Here is a 19,383-nt window from a genome sequence, read left to right as displayed (position 1 = left end):
TTTATAAAAAGAAGAATCCAATTAATTTATACTTTTATTTTTCTACAGAAGTATATGAGAAAAATTTTGCTGATGTCCACCTACTTCAATTCAGATATATGAAGAAATTATGAAAATTCTAATGAGTTTTAAAACTTTCCATTTGCTCTGGCATAGTGCAAACATGTATTGATCTATCACTACAGGTATGCGTTCATATATTTCCCCTGAACTAATCAGATAGAAATTCATAGTAAATTGCAAAATGGTTTTATTTTTTTTTAATCTTAAAACATATCAGATTTGGCAAAAAATAGGTTTTCCCATTTGTCATTCTTCCAATCCATAATAATGTTAAATGGTATTAATGAGTACCTTAATTATTTTAACAAAGGATGAAAAGTATTAGTGTAAAATCTGTTATGTGAAGAAAGTACCCAAGTACAACTCCATTTCATGTTGTGAAAAAATGCTATCACCTTCAAAAGTTGAATTGTTTCTAAATTATTAAGATGTGCTCCCATCAATCATCAAATTATGATTTTCATCAGCATCAAACAATGCTGGGTCTCATCCATTCTCAAGACATCATCCCTAACTCAAGCTTTCCATATTTATTTTTTATATGGCACATGGTTTTGTTTTACTTTAATCGATCAATCACTCACAGAACATGAGGTAAGTTCTATATTATCCCCATTTACAGATGAGGAAACTCTGGTATAGAAAGGGCAAATTTTAAAATGTGAACCCACCCTATTTTAGTAGCAGGACTTCCTATCCTTCTACTTACTTGCTCAAACCACAATATTGAAGAACCAATGAATAAAAGTGTGAAAGTTATACTAAAAGGTAAGAATAAATATATAAATATGTGATGAAAATGAAAAAAAAAAAGCAGCAGCAGTCTGAAACAGCAGAAGAATTTGTTGGGGGCTAAGTGTAAGGATTTTAACATGAAATGTGACAACAAAATATGAATAAGAACCAATAATAAGAAAAATTGTGAAAGCTTAAGATAAGGATAGAAAGAGAAGGAAAAGGTAATGAAAGAAATATGAAAGCTTTTCTTGGCCTCTAACATAAAACAATTTGCATAATTCTGAGAGAATATTTCTTGTATTAATTTCCAAAATAGAATAAAGACACATCCATGTTTCTGGAATTAAAAACGTTACTGACATTCATCATTTTTTTATTTCTCAGGTAGATAATTTATTATATTGGGAAGACATTATTGTATGATGGTTTAGACAGAGGATGGGCTTTGTAGACAACTAGGAGCTCAAATCCTGGCTCTCCTATTTCCTATTATGTCTGTGATCTTGGCAGTAATGTGAGAGAGCCACATCCTACTGGCTCATGATAGCTGATTATGTGCCTTTCTTCCCAACATTGTGTTCAGAGACATCACTTTGGTAGTTTAGAATCAGCCAAGATGAAATTGTTACACCTCCCAAATTGGCAAACACTAAATTAGACAAATTATTGTTTTATTCCCCATGTGCCAGCTTACCAGAGCACCACTGGACCTTAGACAAGTTCCCTAAAGTTTATGCTCTTTTTTTTTTTTTTTCTGAAAAGGAAAAATAGATATGACAGGTCCATCTAGAATTCTGCATACCTTCCAGTGGATGATAATTTCACATGATTTCTGGTACATAGATAATGGTAGCACTGTAGTATTTTAACTCAGCCTATTATATAGAACATCAAACAATTTTGCATTTCTAACACACTAGAAAGCATTTCAATTAGTTCATCAAAATTCCAGGAGTGAAGGACTAGTAAAAAATATTTTACTGACTTCACAGATGAAATGGTTTCTCCTAAATATTATTAGGTTTTTATAAAGAAGATAAACACTTACTTGTATAATAAATTTCTTCTGTATTATTAGTTTAGAAAAACTTCTGTGTTTCCTATAGCAACTCATATATGTAGAAGCCCAAGGGCATCTCTTGGGGTTTTAACCTGCCCCTCCAAATTAGATTAAATTCATAGCTTCAGCTCTTCAAAACTTCTTGATAAGTTAACATGAGAACTGATGCTGTCTATACACCCCACTGTTCAGAAAGTTCTAATAGAAAATTCTGAGCCAGAGGCCACTTTGTCTGTCATGATGACAGACAGTAGGTATAACTTGAAACTTTAAAGGTAAGCACTGTAGGAAATAAGGAATTTAAGGAAAGATTAAACAGTCTAGAGATAACCCTGCTTGGTTGCCTGCTTAAAAACTCTCTCATCTAGGTTCTTTAATATGGATTATTTTTAAGATTCTTGTTTCATTTCTTGCCTTGGAGTATAATTCTTTGTAATATTTAAAAATGTTATACATACGCATTTTCTTCTGTAGTTTACAAAGTACAAAAGTCACTTTATTGTTAAAAATGTTTTTGGAAAGCATTTAAGTAATTTTGTAGTAAGGAAAGGAAACTACCAAAATTAAATCGAATGACAAGTTCTTTATTACTTCAAAGAGTTAGTTTGTGGTAGATGTTTACAAAGATAACAGAAAAAATTTCTTTTATTCCTGTATGCATATACCTTTGCAATATGATGTTACTATTCCTCTCATCAAGAGCTAAAGTTTATTTCTCTTCCTCTTCAATTTGGGCTTTCCCAAGTGACTTGCTTTGGCCAACATGACATTAGCAAATCTGATGAGAGCAGAGGTTTGACAATCACACGCACATTAGGATTTCCTGTTTTTGCTGCTCTGAAAATGCCACGTAAAGAAGCTTGAGCTAGCCACTGGGAAGAGAGACCACATCGAGTGGAGATGAACCCTACCAGCTGAGGTCCCCTGGACTAACCACCAGACACGTGAGCAAGGCCATTCTAGACCATTCAGCCTTACATGACCTTTCCACTAGCCGAAGAACCAATTTATCACCTACAGACTCATGAGCAAAAATAAAATAATCATTGTTTTAAGCCAAAGGGAGGCAATCTATAGTCCATGGACCAAGTCCAGATCACTACATGTTTTTGTTTAAGGTTTTTTCGCAGTACAGTGCCAGAGTTGAATAGTTGCAACAGACACCATATGGCTTACAAAGCCTAAAATATTTACTGTCTCCCCCTTTACAGAAGAAGTTTGCTGACCTGTTTTAAGCCACTAAGATTTGAAGTGGTTTGTTAGGCAGCAATAGATAAATGACACAGACTCATTTTCCCAAAAGGAATGTGTTTCATTTCTTATTAAACTAATAAATTCCTATGCTAATTTTAAAAAAAAGTGATTTTTTTTTTCAGAGCCAATAATCTCTTCTATGGCAAAATCATTACTATTCAGTTTGTATTTTTCCATGGGTCATAAACTCCAGGGGTACTTTGATAAACAGTTTGTTTTTCTCTTGGGTCACAAACTCTAGGAGTTCTTTGATAAAAAGTACGGTTATGGAGACCGCTAGGTTATTACACAATATGTGTTCTTCCCTTTTTTCATAGTAACACAGTTTGAAATAGCCACCCAGTTAGGGATTGATTTCTGAGCCCCTGTGTCAGTTACGTGTAATCACAAGATTAGCTTTTCACTTTTAGAATATGAACGGAAATGATGCATGCATTTCTTGTGCTGTCTCCATGCTCTTCTTCCCCTTCCCAGTAACAGGAACATGTAGCAACCTGACTTAGCATTCAGGGAAGTACAATGTCCTAGAGAAAGGAGGAGCACACAATGAAAAAAGTCTTGGTCACTTAAAAACTGTGTGGAGCAGAGTCTGTCTCCTCCCTCCACGCCCACCCACCCTAATACACTCATCTTGGACTGCTGATAGTGAAATGAACTTCAATCTTCCTTAAGCCACTGAATTATCATTGGGTGTCATTTTTATAGCAGGCTAGTCTTGTCCTAATTAATGCAGTAGTTTTATGCAATATACTTTGGCACCAAAAAGATTTAGTTGGCAATACACTGGATATTGGGGCACAAACTCCAGGGGTACTTTGATAAACTTTGCCCCAATTTTCTGAGTTGGCCAGAGGCTAGTCACTTACAGTAACTGTGATTTTCTCTCTCTAGATAAAAATATACAACTCCAGATAGGTGAAGCAGGAATTTTGAACACTGACCTTTCTAATTCCTACTTCTCCCAAGTAAGAGGGCTGCAATAACTGGTGATTGCCCTAGGCATGTGTCATTTAGTCCGAAGAAATGCTTATATACCAACATTATGCCTTAGGTAATATAATGGGGAAATAATCAAGGTGAAGTTTTGGCATTTGGACAGCTAGGGATAGTTTTCCCTTGAAAGGACAAATATACTCCATTTTGAGGCAATTAGAAGAAAGTTGGGGGAGAGGGTTTTAGTTACATCCTGAATATACATTCAACGATTTCAGCCAATAAGTCTCAAACTTTAGTGTGTATGAAGGGAATTTGTTAAGCGTGCAAATTTGAGTACTGTTTGTATGCCCCCCGAGATTATATGTCAGTAGATCTAGGGTGGATCCTTATAATCTCAAAGTTAAATACTACTCTATGTTATTCTAAGATAGTGACCCTTCTTTAAGAAACCACAGCCACAACAGAAATTAAATTTAGATATTAAGACTCGGTTCCAGGAAATGCTGAAATCTAGATGGGGCAAATAAATCTTGGAGCAAAGAACTTAAATCAAAGTTTCCAAACAAGATGCTTCTAGTTTTTAAAATATTCTTTTAAGAACAATGTTACTGAAAAATAAATGAACAACTCCTAAACATATTTGTGCAAATGAAATCAGCCTATTTTGCCTGTGAACTTCCTCCTCAGCCTTCAGTGTCCAGTTTAAAAGTAACTTCCTTTGGAAATTATATTAGGTGTTCCTGTTATGTGCTCTCATCATACTCCATAATTTCTGGTTCAGAGAAAGTAACATGCTGAGTTTAGTTACCTAATTGTCTGTCTTCCCTATCGAATTATTAATAAATGCTCTATAAGAAAAGAAATTGTGTCTTTCTTGCTCAACAATGTATCCCCAGAGCATATTAGGGTGCCAGGAAAACACCAGGTACTTAGCAAACATTTGTTCAAGGAATGAATCTCTGAAATGGAAAACACCTGGTTGAATTTGCCAATATAGGAAATGGGCATGAACGGTAATGAGACCAAGCAGAAACTGCCTAAAGGATGTGTTTATATCAAGCAGATAATTACTTCAGCAATATAGACCCAGAAAAGAATTCAGAAGATACTGTTAGGCCATGTCCCCTTATAGGCATTTTACTTTGGAAGAAGGAACAGAAGTGGTAGATTTTAGAACAGGGCCAAGGTTTGGAGATCAAGACCCTTATTCAGACCAATCTCCCTGCAGGGACCATGCATAGTTTTGGGGAAGGGACTTTGAACCACTTTTATTTTCTCTTCTGTAATAAAATTACTGTGCTTATTTCTCTATTTTATTAAATATTCTTTTGGATAACATTGAGGATGGGGTGCTTGTGAGTAGCAGAGTTGGTATTTAGATTTCTCAGCTATCACAGAAATAATTCTCCCAGGTATTAAAGACCAAACTCAAGCAAGTAAAAGTGCAACTGACTTAAACATAATCTATCTCACTGTGATTATGTTTCTGATAGTTATGAAAATTGAGGTAAATATGTTAATTGCCTGCTTTAAAATCTGGATTTGGAGGTTCTATGTATTCCAACAGTAAAAGAGAAAAAAACAAGAACAATAACACATTAGAGGAGAAAATAGAAAGATCTTCTGAAAAATATTCAAATGCAGGTTGCAAAGAATGAGAGCTGGTCCTAACAAGCAGCTAACCAGCTGCATGAACTGGGAAAAGTCACTCTACCTCTCTCTACCTGGATCTTATTAGTAAAATTAGGGGGCAGGATGAAATAATTTATAAGGTTGCTATTAGCTTTAAAATTTTTATGAGTTCAGAGCCTTTAAAAACATGGTGTCTTCAGCAGAAAACGCCACTGTGATTTTTTTTTCAATATTCCTTTTACCTATAATGGAAACAAGTTAAAAATAATAGGCTTAATGTTCACAAATCCATTAAATATTTACTGGTCACTCTCTTGATGATCATTTTGATTTAATACATGGTATATATAAATCATCAATATTTTCAAATTCAAAAATGCACAGGAAGGAATTTTATAGCTTCTGTGATGGCTTTGAACTAAAGTGTGATTTACCTCCTTGTTTGTGTAAGTGTTTTTATGCTTATCATTTGTCAGTAAGCCTAAGAATCTAAGTACAATATTATATATGCATGCTAAGTGCTTAGTTTATCATTATAATTTTCCTCTTGAATTGCAAATTGTGTAATGCAGATAACTTAACTTTTCTAGAGTTCCCCTGTTTATTTTAAAAATGTTGCTGTCCAGGTAACAACAACAACAAAAAAAGAACTTCTCCAAGCCATGTGGTATGCTAATACTGAAAATGAGTGTTATTTCCCTTGAGGGAAAGGTAATTAAAGATACAGGGGATATATGCATAGAATAATGACATTTGCTAAACATAAATAATGAGATAATACTGTTTTATAATTCTGTAATTTTTTCTTATTTTACTTAATTCTATGTCCTTGCTAGTATTTTTGCTTTTTTTCATTAAAAAGTCATCATTTATTTTTCTTCTTAACTACACATTGCCATCTTCACTTTTTGTAATACTCCCAAATATTCATAGAATGGTTCTCTGTACTAGATGTCATACAGTAAATATTTGTTGGTTGATTAACCTTTTTCATGCTGCTTCCAATGCCTCCTTCCCATCTTTGATATGACACATACTGTCAGTTACTTATTTTAATCACCCTTGCACCCCCACTTCTGTGAATGGACATGTGATGCAATTGTGGTCACTGAAACATGAGACAACACGTCCTCAGAAGATTTTTCCATATTCTTCAGACAAACAGAAGAGATGCCTTTTCATCTAACCTTTGAACAATCTTGTATGAAGCTACTTGAAGTTGCTGTAGTCGTCTTGCAAGACTGAGGAGTGTAACAGACATGCTGAGGATAGCCTAAAAGAAAGATTGTAGAAACCTTTAGGTTTTTAGTGAAATTCATGAGCTTCTGAATTAATCCACTCTATACAACCCCACCTCTACAAAAGAATTCTTGATATGTGGCATAATAAAATTTCCTTATTGTTTAAGTCACTTTTAGTTGGGTGTTCTGGTTTTTTTTGAAGCTGAAACTGGTACACTCATCAGTCTTTTATATCTAATCTCCATACACATAAATATTATCTTCTTCAAGTGCTTACCTAGTCCAAAGTCTTAGATAAGGGTAAAATAACACAACAATGCTGTTTCTTTTGAGATAGAAGCTGCTCACACATGTCAGCTCTACCCCAATCATATAATAATAATTACAACAGCTTACAATTATTGAATGCTCACAATGAATGAAAAGCACATTGTACTATGACCTTTATATATATTATTTTATCTCCTCTTCAAACCTCTAAATTGGGGGAGTCAAATTATCTTTATTGTTAAAATGCAGAAAATGTCCAGAGGGATAATAAGTCTTCCAAGTTTGCCAAAGATAGCTAATAAGTGAATACCCTCATGTTCTACTTTGAACCAACTGGTAATTATTATGTATCTCTTATTGCACGTATATATTTAAGATATAGTCTATATATGGACCTTTGGCTTCATGTAGCATTAAAATGAACAGAGTAGCACTTCATGTTCCTTAATTTTATCACTTACATTCTTGCTCCATGCACTACGATACTAAGAGTTTATAGGTATGCAGGTGGGGATAAATAGCACTTATAGTATACGTACATAGCATATGGTAATTCAGGCAAGAATATTTAAATGACATCCAGTAATTCTGGTATTCCTCTTTACTGAGAAATTTTTACTGCATTTTCACTGGTAGTTCCAAAATTATAGCTACACTTCTAAACAAAATTAAATAAAACATGCCAAATTTCCCTGGGCATTACTATATAGCCCTTCTATGTTGAAAAATCAGTGAAGTGAACTTGGAAAGCAGATCATTAAGTTGAATCCATGTTTATAATTTAAAAAATTATTAGTTTTTTGATTAAGAATCTAGGTGATCAGAATAATAAAGTATGATCTTTAGACTAAATTCAAAATCTGTAATAAGTAAAACTTGGCAGTAATGAAGTTGTTAAAATTCATTTTTTTCCTAAATAATTTTTTAGTGACTAATGACTAGTGATTAGTGACCTTGTTCTACCTACTATTCATGTTATTTAAAATTAACTTTAAATTTTACATATTTTTATATATTTGATACATAAAATAACATATGTAACTTACCTAAAAGTGATGAAGCATGAAAATAAAATAGTCATGAACCCTCCACCCAGTTTGGGAGAATATTACTAATATCACTGAGGCTGTGTCTATACTTTCTTCCAAATTCCAACTCCCTGCCAACTCCAAAGGATAACCAAAATCCTGGATGTTGAGTTTACTGTTCCATTGTTTTTTAAAATAGTTTCTATTATAAAAGTATCTATCTCTAGGTTTTGAGCTTTATATATACTATTATGGTCTACGTGGTCTGCAACATGCTTTTTTCACTGAAGCCTATGTTTCTTAGATTCTTCATGTTGTTGCACATACCTGTAATGTTTTCACTTTCATGGAATGACTATACAACAATTTTTTTCCAGGCATCTGTCAAAGGATGTTTTGCTTCTTTCTAGGTTTTTAAAAATTGATATTAGAAATATGTTAATTATGTGCTTAAATTATTTATATTTCCCAATTTCTTTCTTCTTATTGTATCAACATTTGAAAGAAGTGAATAGATGACTCTAGGATTAGGAATTTTTTCACTTTCTCACAGTTGTTTCAGCAATTTCTACTGTATACATTTTGAAAGCATTTTATTAACCACATACACATTAAGAATTATTAACTCTTTCTGTTAATTAATTTTATAGTTATATATTACACACCTTATAATGTATGTTTTTTATTCATTAAAGTCTGTTTTAACTCTATCTAATAGAACTATTATAGTTTTTTAAAAAATTAATATTTGTCTGCAATATATGTTTTCATACTTCTTTCAACTTTTCCATGTCCTTAGGTTTTGGTTATAATCATTTAGAACAGCCAATCTAAAAATGTCTTTTTTCTTGCTGATATTTAGACCATGTCTTACCATAACCTTTAGACCATAAGCTTCCCCAGAAAACAGACCTTGAGGCAAAAGTTTATGTGCTACAGTTTTCTTAGGGATACAAGCCTAGAGAAGCAAAAATGAAGGAAAAACTGAAGCTATGGAACATGTTCCTCAGCTTTTCACAGCTTTTGGTTGATTGTTAATTGTTACAGGAAGTCTCCAGAGAGGTTATATGAAACTATGGCAATTGGGAATAGTTCATTACAGGAAGGAAAGCAGAACAATTTATTTGCTGTTCCTTTTGTTTTCTCTTTTATTTGTTAGAATCTGTCCATGTAGCATTGACTCCCTGGTTTTCTGGGCTGTGTTAGCTGGCCCCTGCAGGTATATGCTGGGGAAACCAAAACCTCAATGTGTTCACTACAGCCAATGGGTAGTTGCAGTGTATTTATGTCAGTAGGTGTAGTCTATGGGAGATCCTAAATTTGTAGTGATGAAGGTGTCAGCACCACGAACAGCATCCAGGACTTCAAAACTGTGGAAGGTGTGAATCTTTGCCAAGGCTTCTCTTCTTACACCCCAGCACCCAAAAGGCAAGTGACTGAGGTCTGGAGATGTAGGTGGTTTCAAGCAGAACTCAGGGAGTGCATAAGTTGAGCCCAGTACAATCCATCCTATACCACTTGGATCTGCTTATACTCAATCTCGCACGAATACAATTGTCCTCACTTTTTCCCGAGAGCTGAGGTTTAAGTCCAATCTTTTTTAGGAGATAACCAGTTGTAGCAAACTAAAAAACTTTTTGTGTGTTAGCAAATCATAGTTACAAATCTCACTGCTGCAGCTGGTCTAGGGCTATAATTAAAGGATTTAAGGAATAAAAAGTGCAGAGAAAGAAAGAGAAAAATTCAGAGACAAGAGAGGATGGCATTATGCTAGGTTTAGAATATTTAAAACTTGTAAGGATTCAGAAATTATATCATCTCTAGTTTTTTTCTTATTTTCATCCCCCCTCCCACTAACCAGATGTCAAACATTTTCCTCTTATTATGGAATTGATCTTTTTAACATTTATCCCTTTATGAATACTTTTAGACTGAAAAATTTATTTTTTAACCTCTCCTAAATTCAGTTGAGGATGGATTTGTTGTATAATCTCTAAAATTGATTCTACTTATGGGTGGTACATCATGCAGCAAAATGCCAATTAGATGATGAAGTTTCTCACAGTTCTACTTGAAACTCTGAGGCGGGGTGTGTGTGAAGTTAAGCTACTGTAAAAAATGTAAAAAAAAAAAAAGAAAGAAAGAAAAAAAAGAAAAAGAAAAACAACCAGAGAGCTGATTATTTGAAACTCTATACAGAGGATATACTTAATACAAAAATTACTCTGAAATGTTAACCAAAATAAGCTTTCTAGGTACAACTTAATGGGATGGAACTCAATATTAGAAAAGAATGGTGAATATGTTTTAAAACAGGCTTAGTGGAAGGTATTTTGGAATGGCATTGTATGTCAAGAAGATACACGCATATGTGTAAGCCCTTTAACTTTGGGAAGAAATAGAGGGAATAAAGAAACAAGGGAAGGAGACAAAAAAAAGTGAAACCATTGGAGCATTTTGTGATTAGTTTGGATGATATTCTTCTGGTAAACATTACAAGACTACCACAAAATCAAGGTGTAGTGTTAAAGAGGAACATCAACAAATCAGAATATCTGAAAACATGATAATTATTTTGATAATAAATGTATGTCCAGAAGGATTCCAGAAAAGCAGTAAGAATTAGTATTTCTAGGCTTAATTTTCACCAATGTGGGAAAAATTATTGATAATACAAAAGTGATAGAACAATTAGAAAATCATGTTCAATCATGTTTAATCAATATGGTTCTTCTCTGTTTGTAGTTTTCTGCCTGTCAGTGATGGCTTAGTGTTTCCTTCCAAGTGTAGGAGGGACCCTGAGGGCAATTCCTGGGCCAGAGTTCTGGAAAATAGACCTGGTCATAAAAGTAGAGTGAAATTTACTCACAGACTGTAGAATATGGGGTAGAGAAAGATTAGAAAGTCTGGATCCAAAGACAAACTTGGAATCAAGCAAAACAATTTATAACACATCCACCTGAGGGCTCAGATGCTGAAACTTGAACCAAGGAAACGGACAGGAACCTGGGCCCAAGCTGGAGAGGCTTTTGCAGGCATTCCTACAGTCATTGCCCTGGAGGAATTTACCTTAATTCTACAGGTAGCAGCCAGTTCACATGCTAACCAACTCTTAAATTTGATTTTTTTTAAAGGATTTCCTTCTTTTCTTATTGCAAAAAAAGTAATTTCAATGATTTTTCTTATCCATACTTATTGATATTGGAAAGATGAGAAAAGAGCCTCATCTTCTCTTCCAAACTCTAGGTCATATTTCCATTTGGGCCTCTTGCAAGCAATTTAGAAGTAAACTCTACAAAGTTAGGGTCATTTTCTTACAGCGCAAACCTCTCCCTCTTCTATTTAAAATCTACAACTTTTAATATCACCATCTACCAAGTATTTCAAGGTAGAATTATTCTTAACTAGTCCTTTCATGTTCCTCACATTTAATGAATCACCAATTATACTTCAGGAACTTCTCTTGGGTCTTTAACTGCTTCTTTGTTCCTGCCACACTCTGACTGATCTCACGTTCTAATCACATCTTATCTTTAATATTAGAATTTGCTTCCTGCCAGACATGGTGGCTCACACCTGTAATCCTAACACTCTGGGAGGATTGTTCAAAGTCAGGAGTTCGAAACCAGCCTGAGCAAGAGTGAGACCCCTGTCTCTAAATAGAAACAAATTAATTGGCCAACTAAAAATACATAGAAAAAATGAGCCGGACATGGTGGTGCATGCCTGTAGTCCCAGCTACTCGGGAGCCTGAGGCAGAAGGATTGTATGAGCCCAGTATTGGAGGCTGTGAGCTAGGCTGACACCACGGCACTCTAACCTGGGCAAAAGTGAGACTCTGTCTCAAAAAAAAATAAATAAATAAAATTTGCTTCCATACTTAGTCTTTCTTCCCTTCAACCCATTATCTATATCAGTGTTTTCTTTCTATGATACTGATATTATTGGGGCAAATGTACATAAAAAAATTTAATGATTTTTTTTGTTTTCTTTTTATAACTGAGAAAAAAATAATTTAAATACTAGGAATAGAATTCATATAAAAAATAAACACCTGAGAATATAAATGAATCTTAATGAAAAGAAGATTGAGGATGGAGCACCCTGACAGTTAATAAGTGTATTTTAAAATCATTGGAATTGCTGGCAATACATATATGCAGCTTTAGAATGTACTGTCCAAGCATTGTCTAAAGTACTTTTACCAGTTCATATTCTTACTAGCGTTATATGAGGTTTTGGTTGTACAACATTCTCATCAATGCTAGAATAGTCTGTATTCATTTTATCCATTCTGGTGGGTGAGTAGGTATTTCAATCTAGTTTTTATTTACATTAACTTGAAAATCACTGAAATTGAGCAGCTTTTGTCATACTCATTGATCATTTGGATATCACCTTTTGTTAATTGTCTATTTGGGTCTTTTGGCAATTTTTCTACTGGATTGTATGCTTTTTTATTGATTTAAAGGTATTCTTAATATAATCTAGATAAAATCCATAAAAGCCTTTTGTTATTATGTATATTTTTTTCCACTGCATTTTGGTTTTAACTTTATTATTGTGTTTTTTGATCACGGAACATTTTTAATTGTAGTTTAGTAAAACTTACATACTTAACTCTGATACTATCCATTTTATCATTTTTTCTTTTATGTAAAATTAGTGCAATCTGTATCCTGCTTAATAAACCTTTACCTCTTCCAACAAAAAATTGTTATATTTTATTCTTAATATTTATTGTTTTAATTTTAATATCTCGACTTAAAATTCTTCTGAATTTACTTTTCTGTATGGCATGAAATAGTTGTAAAAATTATAATTTTTTCTATATGGATATTTAATGGAACCAGTAACATTTATTTCCCATGGTCTTGCAGTGCCATCTTTGTCACGTGGCCACATTAAGCATGGATTTCTTTTTGAATTTTCATTTGTTCCTCTGGTCTGTGTCTATTATTTTTGCCAATACAATTCTGTCACAATTACTGCAGCTTGACAATGACATAATAACTAGTAATGAAAGTCCTTCCACTTTATTCTTTTGCAAAACTGCCTTGGCTGTTCTTGGACCTTTGCATTTCTATACAAATATTAGAATCGGCTGATCAATTTTGACCAAAAAAATTGCTTCTGGGATTTTGATTGGGAATACATTGAGTCTATACCTCATTTTGTGGAATATGGCCATCTTACTCACTGTTATGTTTTACAGTTCTTGAGCATGCTATATCCATTTATTTAGGTCTTCTAAAATTTCTCTCAACAAAGTTTCATAGTTTTCATATACAGGGTTTGCACATATTTCATTAAATTATTTCTGGATAGCTTGCATTTTATGCTATTGTAAAAGTTACCTTTAAATTTTTTCTTTTATATTTTCTGTTGCTGGTATATAGATATGCAATTGATTTTGAAATATAAGACCTTGCTAGATTCATTTATGAATTTCAATAACTTGTCTAGATAATTTTTTGGATTTGCTACATATGTAATCATATAGTTTATAAAGAATGATCGTTTTTTCTTCCTGTAATACATTACACCTTTCATTTCTTTTTTCATGCCTTTTTGCACTAGCTGGGACCTCCAGAAACTTTTGTCCCATTCCCACACTCCGAAAATGCTTTCAGTAATTCTCCATTAATTATAACGGTTGTAGACACATTATCTGAAGTTCCTATATAGGAACGGAAGAGCCCATCTGTTCCTACCTTACTAAAAGTTTTTTTTTTTTTAATGAATGATGTTTAATTTTTTTAACCTATCAATGTAATTTTATGTTCTTTCCTTTTTTACTGTTAAGGTCAAATATAGTGATTTATTTTTGTCTTTAATTACTTTTGTGCTATTCTTTTTAAATTTTTTATAGATTTAGGGGGTATAAGTACAGTTTTGTTACATGAATATATGACACAGTGGTGAAGTCTGTGCTCTTTGTGTAATCATCACCCAAATAGTGTACATTGTATGATTAGGTAATTTTTCGTCCCTCACCCCCTTCATGCCCTTCCACCTTTCCAAGTCTTCAATGTCTGTTATTCCACTCTATGTTCATGTGCACACATTATGTAGCTCCCACTTATAAGTGAGAACATGCAGTATTTGACTTTCTGAGTTATTTCACTTAAGATAATGGCCTCTAATTCCATCCATGTTGCTACAAAAGCCATGATTTCCTTCATATTTATGGCTTAGTAGTATTCCATGGCACGTACATGTCACATTTTCTTTACTCAGTCATTCATTGGTAAACATGTTAATTCCATATTTATGCTATTGTGAATAGTGCTGCAATACACATACGTGTGCAGGTATCTTTTTGATAGAACTATTTGTTTACCTTGGTAGATACCCAATAGTAGGACTGTTGGATCAAATGGTATTATTTTTAGTTCTTTGAGAAATCTTTTGTTGTTTTCCATTGAAGTTATGTAATTTACATTCCCACCAACACTGTATAAACATTCCCTTTTCTCTGCATTCTTACCAAAATGTATTGTTTTTTGACTTTTTAGTAATACCCATCCTAACTGGTGTAAGATGGTATTTCATTGTGGTTTTAATTTGCACTTCTCTGATAATTAGTGATATTGAGTATTTTTTCATGTTTGTTGACCATTTGTGTGTTTTCTTTTGAAGAAAGACTGTTTACGTCCTTTGCCTACTTTTTAATGGGATTATTTGTCTCTTTCTTGTTGAGTTTGAGTTCCTTCTAGTTTCTGGATATTAGCTCTTTGTTGTATGCATAGTTTGCAAATATTTTCTTCCCATCTGTAGATTGTCTATTCACTCTGTTGATTATACCTTTTGCTGTGCAGAAGCTTTTTAGTTTAATTAAATCCTATTTGTCTGTTTTTGTTTTTGTTGCATTTGCTTTTAAGGTCTTAATCAAATGTCCAAAAATTTTTTTCCTAGCTTTTCTTCTAGAATTTTTATCATTTTAGGTCTTACATTTAAGTATTTAACTTACGTCAAATTAATGTTTGTGTATGTTGAGAGATATGAGTCTGGATTTATTCTTCTGCATATGGCTATCCAATTTTCCCAGCAGCATTTATTGAATAGGGTGTCTTTTCTTCAGTGTATGGTTTATTTTGATTGCTAAAACACCATTACAATTGATGGAATGAAACTGACTCATTTTAATATATTGCTCTATTTGTTTGCTTGTATTTTGTTCTGGACTTTTTTTTATCTTTGTTCATGAAAGAAGTTGATGTGTAATTTTAAATTTTTGTAATGCTATTGCTAGATTTTGATAGCAAGGTTATGTTAGCTTCATAAAGAGATTGAGAAGTGTTTTCTCTGCTTTTTAATTCTCTGGAAAGGTGTGTGTGTGATGTTATTTCTTCCTAAGTGTTTGGAAGAATTCACTGGAGAAGTCAACTTAAGAGGATGTTTCTTTGTGTAAAATTTTGAAGCAATTTAAAAAATATATTTAGAATTATTCAATTTCCTATTCTTCTGACAACATTGGCAAGTATTGTTTCTCAAGCATTTTTTTATTTCATCTAAATTGTCAAACTGTAAAGTCATTCAAAATATCTTTTATTATATTTTTAATGTTAAAAGGACATATAGTGATGTTCTTTTGTGTTCCTGATACTGGTAAATGGGTTTTCCCTCTTATTTTATTTGATCAGCCTTGTGTGTGGTTAGCAATGTTATTCTTCAAAAACAAGATATAATTGTGCACTTAGTTAAATTTCTCTGTAGTGTGTTTGCTTTCTACTGCATTTCATTGATTTCTCCACTTATACCTTTATTATTTCATTTAATCTATTTTTTGTGTTTAATGTGCTGTTCTTTTTTTAAGTTCTTGAGATGAAAACTTAGGTGTTGATTATCAGTACTTTTTCTTTTCTAATATTGGAACTTAAGGCTACAAGCATGGCTCTAAGAAATGCTACTTTGATAGCATTGCAAAAGTTATGGTATACCATATCATGAACGTTTTTCTGATGTTTTCTTACTTCCATTGTGATTTCTTCTTTTACTCGTGTAAAAGTATGTTCCTTAATTGCCAAAAGTTGGAGATTTTCTAGTTATCTATACTATTATTTTATAGTTTAATTCAATAGTGGCCATGAGCCTATTCTGTCTTATTCAATTATTTGAAATTTGTGCTGTGTGTACCATCTGAGGGATGGACATGCTTGAAGCTCTGACTCAGATGGGGCAAAGGCAATATGTGTAACCCAAACATTTGTACCCCCATAGTATGCTGAAATAAAAAAAATTAAAACAATTCACTTTGGCTGAATTAACACAGAAAAACAAAAAGAAATCTGTTAAGATTAGTTTTGGGCACATAGCCAATATGCATTTAAATGTAATGTATATTTTCACATAATTGAATTCACTGCTCAGTTTATGCCAATAAGTCATTCGTTGTGTTGTTCATACATTCTGAATTCTTACAATTTTTTTGTTTCTTTTATTGTGCATGAATAGTGATGAGTTAAACTCTCTCATAAGCTTTTGAATGTTTTTATTTCTCTTCTTACTTCTGCCAATTTTTGCTTATCTACCTATCTTCTATCTATAGTCATATGTATATGTTACTAGGTTTATACAAATTTATAATTTTATATGCTGCTATTGGTTTGATCTGTTATCAGTATTTCTCTAGAAATTTATCTAGTCTTAAAATCTAGTTTGTTTTATACTAATGTAATATGCAGATTCCTTTTGAAAAGTGTTTTTATAGTATATATATATTTTTTTATTTCAGCATAATATGGGGGTACAAATGTTAAGGTTCACAGTAGTCACTTCTTGTGTTCTTATATTTAAGGTGTACATCTAATAAATAGCATGGGTTAGATTTTATTTTTAATATTTTACTCAGAATATTTAAACCCTTTATATTCAATATAATTACTCATAAGGGTTTAATAGGTAATATCATACTATTTGTTTCCATATAACCCACTTGTTTTATATTTTTTATGTCCTTTCTTACCTTCTTTAGGATTCATCAGTTATTTTTTACTATTCTATTTCCCCTTTATTAGTTTGTCAGATACACATTCTTTTTCTTTGTCTTTTTGTGGTTATCATAGCTATTAAAACATGCATCTTCATTCATTTATATTTAGTCATATACTTACCCTTATTACCTTTCCTTATTCATTTCTTTCTTTGATTTTTATCCCCCTGAGATTGTTTTCCTTTTCTCTGAAGATCTCTCTTTAATATTTATTTTTTAGTTTACCTCTGGTAGCAACAAAATCTCTAAGTATTTGTTTATCTGAAAAATTTTATCTCATCTTAATTTTTAAAAGATATTTTCTCTGGGAATAAGATTCCCTTCCAGCACTTCAAATATCATTTCACTGTCTTTTAGTTTTATTGTTTCTTTTAAGAGTGTACTGTCAATCTTGATGCTTTTATAAGGCAATGTTTCTACTATCTTAAGTACTTTTATAATTTTGTCTTTGTTTTTGGATTTAAGCAGCTTTATTATTATGTGTCTAGATGTAATTTTGCTTACATATAATGTTCTCAGGTTTGCCAGAACTTCTGAATTCTTTGGTTGCTATCTTTCATCATTATTTGAATATATGTGGCTATTACGTATTCAAATAGTAATGCTACCCCATTTGCTCTGTTCTTATGGAACTCAATTATATGCATATTATATTTTTTCATTGTGTCTTACATTTACCTTATGCTTTTCTGTATTTTCATTTTTTCTGTGCTTCAGTTTGCATGATATTATTAATTCATTTTGCAGTTTCTTATTCCCTATTCTATTGTGTATGGTCTTCTACTATATGCATCTTTAGAGTTATTTCTATTATTTTTTAGGTTAAAATTTCATTTATTTATTTTTACATAGTCTAATTTGCTGGTGAAATTCTCAATATTTTCATCCATTTTCTCCATCTTTTCCTCTTTTTTAAATACTAATCATATTTACTTAAAAGTTTTTTCCTGTTAAATTTCCAATATATATCAGTTTTTAATTTTGTTTTTTAAATTCACGTAGTCTTATCTCTTTGAATGTTTAGTAATTTATATCTGAATGTCATTCATAAATTTTTGCTAGTGTAGTGTCTCCGTATATTATCTTCCTGCAGCAATTTCTTTTTTTTTTTTTTTTGGCCAGGAATAGAGTGTGAGAGCTTAATTTAATCAGTAACCAAGCTAAGTCAAGATCATTTGCAGCTTTGGTATAAATTTTTTCCTACTGCTGGTTTGCTTCTATTCAGTGTCTCGTCTACTATTTCCATTCTGTAATTTAGTTTATTCATTTGTGTTTTTCTCCCTTGTAGGCCATGTAATTTTATTTTTATTTATTCAGTTTTATAAGAGTGTAAAAATCTACCGTCTATTTTTCAGAAGTGTCTTATCTGTCATCTGTGCAGCTTCGGAGAATGACAAAATATCCTGTGAGGAAAACCTGTCATGTGTCAGGGTCATTCTACCCCTCCCTTCTCACTAGGATTTTTAGCCCCACAGGTCTCAAATTTCATCATTTATCCCATGCAACTACCAAAAGATCTGCTGTTTTCTCTGTCCCAGGAATTCATTCTGCTGCAAGAGGAAAGCCTGGATTCTCAGATTCTTTTTTTTTTTTCATTTCAGAATATTATGGGGGTACAAACACTTTGGTTACATATATTGCTTTTGCACCTCCTGAGTCAGAGCTACAAGCCTGCCTATCCCCCAGAAAGTGCACACCGCACACATTAGGTGGGAATTTACCCATATCCTTCTCTCCCCTCCCAGCTGCCCAACACTGGATGAATGTTACTTTCACATGTACACAGATTCTTATCCTGAGGTCAGGATTGACCAATGTCCTCAGGAAAAACCCCACGTCGGGTCTATGAGCTTACTTACTATTTAAATTTGCCTCCATCCAAAATCTATAGTCTCTCTAGTTTACTGTTTACTCCAGCAGTTCCCCAAAACCTTCACGTTTCTATAACAAAACATCATAGACTGGGTAGCTTACAAACAACAAAAATTTATTTCTTGTGGTTCTGAAGTCTGGGAAGTCCACGATCAAGGCAGAAGTGTCTGGCTCATACGTGGTATCTTTTCACTGTGTCCTTACATGGTGGAAGGGGAGGAGCTCCCTTGAGCCTATTTTATAAGGGTACTAATCTCATGCATGAGGTCTCTGCTCTGATGATCTAGTGACTGC

Source organism: Microcebus murinus, chromosome 2, assembly GCF_040939455.1.
Source record: "Microcebus murinus isolate Inina chromosome 2, M.murinus_Inina_mat1.0, whole genome shotgun sequence".
Lineage (NCBI taxonomy): Eukaryota > Metazoa > Chordata > Mammalia > Primates > Cheirogaleidae > Microcebus > Microcebus murinus.
This window is presented reverse-complemented; position numbering follows the sequence as displayed.